Here is a 6,471-nt window from a genome sequence, read left to right as displayed (position 1 = left end):
TGATTGGTTGCTATAGGGATGGGCGGTGCTGATTGGTTGCTACGGGACGGGCGGCGCTGATTGGTTACTATGGGGTCGGCCGGCGCTCATTGGTTGCTATGGGGGACGGCCGGCGCTGATTGGTTGCTATGGGGACGGGCGGCGCTGATTGGTTGCTACGGGGACGGGCGGCGCTGATTGGTTGCTATGGGGACGGGCGGCGCTGATTGGTTGCTACGGGGGACGGGTGGCGCTGATTGGTTGTAAGGGAAAGGGCGGCGCTGATTGGCTGGGAGGGAACGGGGCGGACGACGCTGATTGGCCAAGGAGGAGTGGGCGGAGCCTTCAAGGCGGAAGCGGCGAGGGGCGGCGCGCCCAGTGCTCCCAGTTCGGTCCCAGTTCGGTCCCAGTTCCCTCCCAATCCCCGAACTCTCGCGAGATTTCCGCGCCCCGCGGGCTCCGTTCGCCTCCAAGGAGAGCTCGCGGGGAGGGGCGGGACCGGAAGTGACGCATCGGAAGCGGAAGCGGAAAAGCGGCGGCAGAGAAGGAGCCGCGGTGAGAACTGGGGGGGACTGGGAGGGACTGGGAGCGGCACTGGGGGTCACTGGGGGTCACTGGTTTATACTGGTGGTCACTGGGAGCGGCACTGGGAGCACTGGGAGCGGCACTGGGAGCGCTAGGAGAGCACTGGGAGCGGCACTGGGAGCGGCACTGGGAGCACTGGGAGAGCACTGGGAGCAGCACTGGGAGCGGCACTGGGAGCGCTGGGAGAGCACTGGGAGCACTGGAGCGGCCCTGGGAGCGGCACTGGGAGCGGCACTGGGAGCACTGGGAGCGGCCCTGGGAGCGGCCCTGGGAGCGGCACTGGGAGCACTGGGAGCGGCACTGGGAGCGCTAGGAGAGCACTGGGAGCGGCACTGGGAGCGGCACTGGGAGCGGCACTGGGAGCACTGGGAGAGCACTGGGAGCAGCACTGGGAGCGGCACTGGGAGCGCTGGGAGAGCACTGGGAGCACTGGGAGCGGCACTGGGGAGCACTGGGAGCACTGGGAGCACTGGGAGCGGCCCTGGGAGCAGCACTGGGAGCACTGGGAGCGGCACTGGGAGCGGCACTGGGAGCGGCACTGGGAGCACTGGGAGCACTGGGAGCGGCACTGGGAGCACTGGGGAGCACTGGGAGCGGCACTGGGAGCGGCACTGGGAGCAGCACTGGGAGCGGCACTGGGAGCGGCACTGGGAGCAGCACTGGGAGCGGCACTGGGAGCAGCACTGGGAGCAGCACTGGGAGCACTGGGAGCGGCACTGGGAGCGGCACTGGGAGCGGCACTGGGAGCAGCACTGGGAGCACTGGGAGCGGCACTGGGAGCGGCACTGGGAGCGGCACTGGGAGCACTGGGAGCAGCACTGGGAGCGGCACTGGGAGAGGCACTGGGAGCACTGGGAGCGGCACTGGGAGCGGCACTGGGAGCGGCACTGGGAGCACTGGGAGCACTGGGAGCACTGGGAGCACTGGGAGCGGCACTGGGAGCACTGGGAGCACTGGGAGCACTGGGAGCAGCACTGGGAGCGGCACTGGGAGCACTGGGAGCGGCACTGGGAGCGGCACTGGGAGCACTGGGAGCACTGGGAGCACTGGGAGCGGGCACTGGGAGCGGCACTGGGAGCGGCACTGGGAGCAGCACTGGGAGCACTGGGAGCGGCACTGGGAGCGGCACTGGGAGCACTGGGAGCGGCACTGGGAGCAGCACTGGGAGCACTGGGAGCAGCACTGGGAGCGGCACTGGGAGCACTGGGAGCACTGGGAGCGGCACTGGGAGCGGCACTGGGAGCACTGGGAGCAGCACTGGGAGCGGCACTGGGAGCAGCACTGGGAGCACTGGGAGCGGCACTGGGAGCACTGGGAGCGGCACTGGGAGCGGCACTGGGAGCACTGGGAGCGGCACTGGGAGCAGCACTGGGAGCACTGGGAGCGGCACTGGGAGAGGCACTGGGAGCACTGGGAGCGGCACTGGGAGCGGCACTGGGAGCACTGGGAGCGGCACTGGGAGCAGCACTGGGAGAGCACTGGGAGCACTGGGAGCGGCACTGGGAGCGGCACTGGGAGCAGCACTGGGAGCGGCACTGGGAGCGGCACTGGGAGCACTGGGAGCGGCACTGGGAGCGGCACTGGGAGCACTGGGAGCGGCACTGGGAGCAGCACTGGGAGAGCACTGGGAGCACTGGGAGCGGCACTGGGAGCGGCACTGGGAGCGGCACTGGGAGCAGCACTGGGAGCGGCACTGGGAGCACTGGGAGCAGCACTGGGAGCGGCACTGGGAGCACTGGGAGCACTGGGAGCGGCACTGGGAGCGGCACTGGGAGCACTGGGAGCACTGGGAGCGGCACTGGGAGCGGCACTGGGAGCACTGGGAGCGGCCCTGGGAGCACTGGGAGGAGCACTGGAGCACTGGGAGCACTGGGAGCGGCACTGGGAGCGGCACTGGGAGCGGCACTGGGAGCGGCACTGGGAGCACTGGGAGCACTGGGAGCGGCACTGGGAGCGGCACTGGGAGCAGCACTGGGAGCGGCACTGGGAGCGGCACTGGGAGCACTGGGAGCACTGGGAGCGGCACTGGGAGCGGCACTGGGAGCGGCACTGGGAGCACTGGGAGCACTGGGAGCACTGGGAGCACTGGGAGCGGCACTGGGAGCACTGGGAGCACTGGGAGCAGCACTGGGAGCACTGGGAGCAGCACTGGGAGCGGCACTGGGAGCGGCACTGGGAGCAGCACTGGGAGCGGCACTGGGAGCACTGGGAGCACTGGGAGCACTGGGAGCACTGGGAGCGGCACTGGGAGCACTGGGAGCACTGGGAGCACTGGGAGCAGCACTGGGAGCGGCACTGGGAGCACTGGGAGCGGCACTGGGAGCGGCACTGGGAGCGGCACTGGGAGCACTGGGAGCACTGGGAGCACTGGGAGCGGCACTGGGAGCGGCACTGGGAGCAGCACTGGGAGCACTGGGAGCGGCACTGGGAGCACTGGGAGCAGCACTGGGAGCGGCACTGGGAGCGGCACTGGGAGCACTGGGAGCACTGGGAGCACTGGGAGCACTGGGAGCGGCACTGGGAGCGGCACTGGGAGCAGCACTGGGAGCACTGGGAGAGGCACTGGGAGCACTGGGAGCGGCACTGGGAGCACTGGGAGCGGCACTGGGAGCGGCACTGGGAGCACTGGGAGCGGCACTGGGAGCAGCACTGGGAGAGCACTGGGAGCACTGGGAGCGGCACTGGGAGCACTGGGGAGCGGCACTGGGAGCACTGGGAGCGGCACTGGGGAGCGGCACTGGGAGCGGGCACTGGGAGCAGCACTGGGAGCGGCACTGGGAGCACTGGGAGCACTGCGCGCGGCACTGGGAGCAGCACTGGGAGCACTGGGAGCAGCACTGGGAGCGGCACTGGGAGCGGCACTGGGAGCGGCTCTGGGAGCGGCACTGGGAGCACTGGGAGCACTGGGAGCGGCACTGGGAGCACTGGGAGCGCCACTGGGAGCACTGGGAGCACTGGGAGCACTGGGAGCGGCACTGGGAGCACTGGGAGCAGCACTGGGAGCGGCACTGGGAGCAGCACTGGGAGCACTGGGAGCGGCACTGGGAGCGGCACTGGGAGCACTGGGAGCAGCACTGGGAGCGGCACTGGGAGCACTGGGAGCGGCACTGGGAGAGGCACTGGGAGCGGCACTGGGAGCGGCACTGGGAGCACTGGGAGCGGCCCTGGGAGCACTGGGAGGAGCACTGGGAGCACTGGGAGCACTGGGAGCGGCACTGGGAGCGGCACTGGGAGCACTGGGAGCACTGGGAGCGGCACTGGGAGCGGCACTGGGAGCGGCACTGGGAGCACTGGAGCGGGCACTGGGAGCGGCACTGGGAGCACTGGGAGCACTGGGAGCGGCACTGGGAGCGGCACTGGGAGCGGCACTGGGAGCAGCACTGGGAGCGGCACTGGGAGCAGCACTGGGAGCACTGGGAGCGGCACTGGGAGCACTGGGAGCAGCACTGGGAGCGGCACTGGGAGCAGCACTGGGAGCACTGGAGCGGGCACTGGGAGCAGCACTGGGAGCGGCACTGGGAGCACTGGGAGCGGCACTGGGAGAGGCACTGGAGCGGCACTGGGAGCAGCACTGGGAGCAGCACTGGGAGCACTGGGAGCGGCACTGGGAGCACTGGGAGCAGCACTGGGAGCGGCACTGGGAGGCGGCACTGGGAGCAGCACTGGGAGCGGCACTGGGAGCACTGGGAGCGGCACTGGGAGAGCACTGGGAGCGGCACTGGGAGCACTGGGAGCACTGGGAGCAGCACTGGGAGCAGCACTGGGAGCGGCACTGGGGAGCACTGGGAGCGGCACTGGGAGAGCACTGGGAGCGGCACTGGGGAGAGCACTGGGAGCGGGCACTGGGAGCACTGGGAGCACTGGGAGCGGCACTGGGAGCAGCACTGGGAGCACTGGGAGCACTGGGAGCGGCACTGGGAGCACTGGGGGCGGCACTGGGAGCACTGGGAGCAGCACTGGGAGCGGCACTGGGAGCACTGGGAGCGGCACTGGGAGCACTGGGAGCACTGGGAGCGGCACTGGGAGCAGCACTGGGAGCACTGGGAGCACTGGGAGCGGCACTGGGAGCACTGGGGGCGGCACTGGGAGCACTGGGAGCAGCACTGGGAGCAGCACTGGGAGCACTGGGAGCAGCACTGGGAGCGGCACTGGGAGCGGCACCTGGGAGCAGCACTGGGAGCACTGGGAGCGGCACTGGGAGCGGCACTGGGAGCACTGGGAGCGGCACTGGGAGAGGCACTGGGAGCACTGGGAGCGGCACTGGGAGCGGCACTGGGAGCAGCACTGGGAGCACTGGGAGCGGCACTGGGAGCACTGGGAGCGGCACTGGGAGCACTGGGAGGAGCACTGGGAGCACTGGGAGCGGCACTGGGAGCGGGCACTGGGAGCGGCACTGGGAGCACTGGGAGCAGCACTGGGAGCGGCACTGGGAGCGGCACTGGGAGCACTGGGAGCGGCACTGGGGAGAGGCACTGGGAGCGGCACTGGGAGCGGCACTGGGAGCACTGGGAGCGGCCACTGGGAGCACTGGGGAGCACTGGGAGCACTGGGAGCGGCACTGGGAGCACTGGGAGCAGCACTGGGAGCGGCACTGGGAGCACTGGGAGCGGCACTGGGAGCACTGGGAGCAGCACTGGGAGCGGCACTGGGAGCAGCACTGGGAGCACTGGGAGCGGTACTGGGAGCACTGGGAGCGGCACTGGGAGCACTGGGAGCGGGCACTGGGGAGCAGCACTGGGAGCACTGGGAGCGGCACTGGGAGCAGCACTGGGAGCACTGGGAGCGGCACTGGGAGCACTGGGAGCGGCACTGGGAGCAGCACTGGGAGCACTGGGAGCGGCACTGGGAGCACTGGGAGCGGCACTGGGAGCGGCACTGGGAGCACTGGGAGCGGCACTGGGAGCAGCACTGGGAGCACTGGGAGCGGCACTGGGAGCACTGGGAGCGGCACTGGGAGCGGCACTGGGAGCGGCACTGGGAGCACTGGGAGCACTGGGAGCGGCACTGGGAGCGGCACTGGGAGCGGCACTGGGAGCACTGGGAGCGGCACTGGGAGCAGCACTGGGAGCACTGGGAGCGGCACTGGGAGCACTGGGAGCACTGGGAGCACTGGGAGCGGCACTGGGAGCACTGGGAGCGGCACTGGGAGCACTGGGAGCACTGGGAGCACTGGGAGCGGCACTGGGAGCACTGGGAGCGGCACTGGGAGCGGCACTGGGAGCACTGGGGAGCGGCACTGGGAGCACTGGGAGCACTGGGAGCGGCACTGGGAGCACTGGGAGCACTGGGAGCGGCACTGGGAGCACTGGGAGCACTGGGAGCGGCACTGGGAGCACTGGGAGCGGCACTGGGAGCACTGGGAGAGGCACTGGGAGAGGCACTGGGAGAGGCACTGGGAGCACTGGGAGAGGCACTGGGAGCACTGGGAGCGGCACTGGGAGCGGCACTGGGAGCCGGCACTGGGAGCACTGGGAGAGGCACTGGGAGAGGCACTGGGAGCACTGGGAGAGCACTGGGAGCGGCACTGGGAGCACTGGGAGCGGCACTGGGAGGAGCACTGGGAGCACTGGGAGCACTGGGAGCAGCACTGGAGGAGCACTGGGAGCACTGGGAGCACTGGTGGGGTTACTGGGGAGGGTCACTGGTCCATACTGGTTCATGCTGGTCCCTCCTGGTCCGTACTGGTCTATACTGGTCCATACTGGCCCTTACTGGTCCATACTGGTCCGTACTGGTTTATACCAGTCCATACTGGCTTGCACTGGTGTATACTGGTCTATGCTGGTCCATAGTGGTCCGTGCTGGTCCATACTGGTTCATAGTGGTCCTTACTGCTCTGTACTGGTTTTATACTTGTTCTTACTGGTCTATACTGGCCCATACCGGTCTGTACTGGTCCATACGGGC

General features: G+C 69.5%; 1 protein-coding gene across 1 annotated transcript in view; it reads left to right on the top strand.

The window, feature by feature from the left end:
* Window positions 1–293: 293 nt before the first annotated feature.
* The window catches only part of PSENEN (presenilin enhancer, gamma-secretase subunit), a 15,292-nt gene continuing 9,114 nt past the window's right edge, over window positions 294–6,471 (top strand). Inside the window, 1 exon segment of the mRNA XM_048293235.1 lies at window positions 294–534. The gene's annotated coding sequence lies outside the window, so the exon portion shown is untranslated.

The sequence above is a fragment of the Corvus hawaiiensis genome, assembly GCF_020740725.1.
Source record: "Corvus hawaiiensis isolate bCorHaw1 chromosome 37 unlocalized genomic scaffold, bCorHaw1.pri.cur SUPER_37b, whole genome shotgun sequence".
NCBI classification, from domain to species: Eukaryota; Metazoa; Chordata; class Aves; order Passeriformes; family Corvidae; genus Corvus; species Corvus hawaiiensis.
This window is presented reverse-complemented; position numbering and strand designations above follow the sequence as displayed.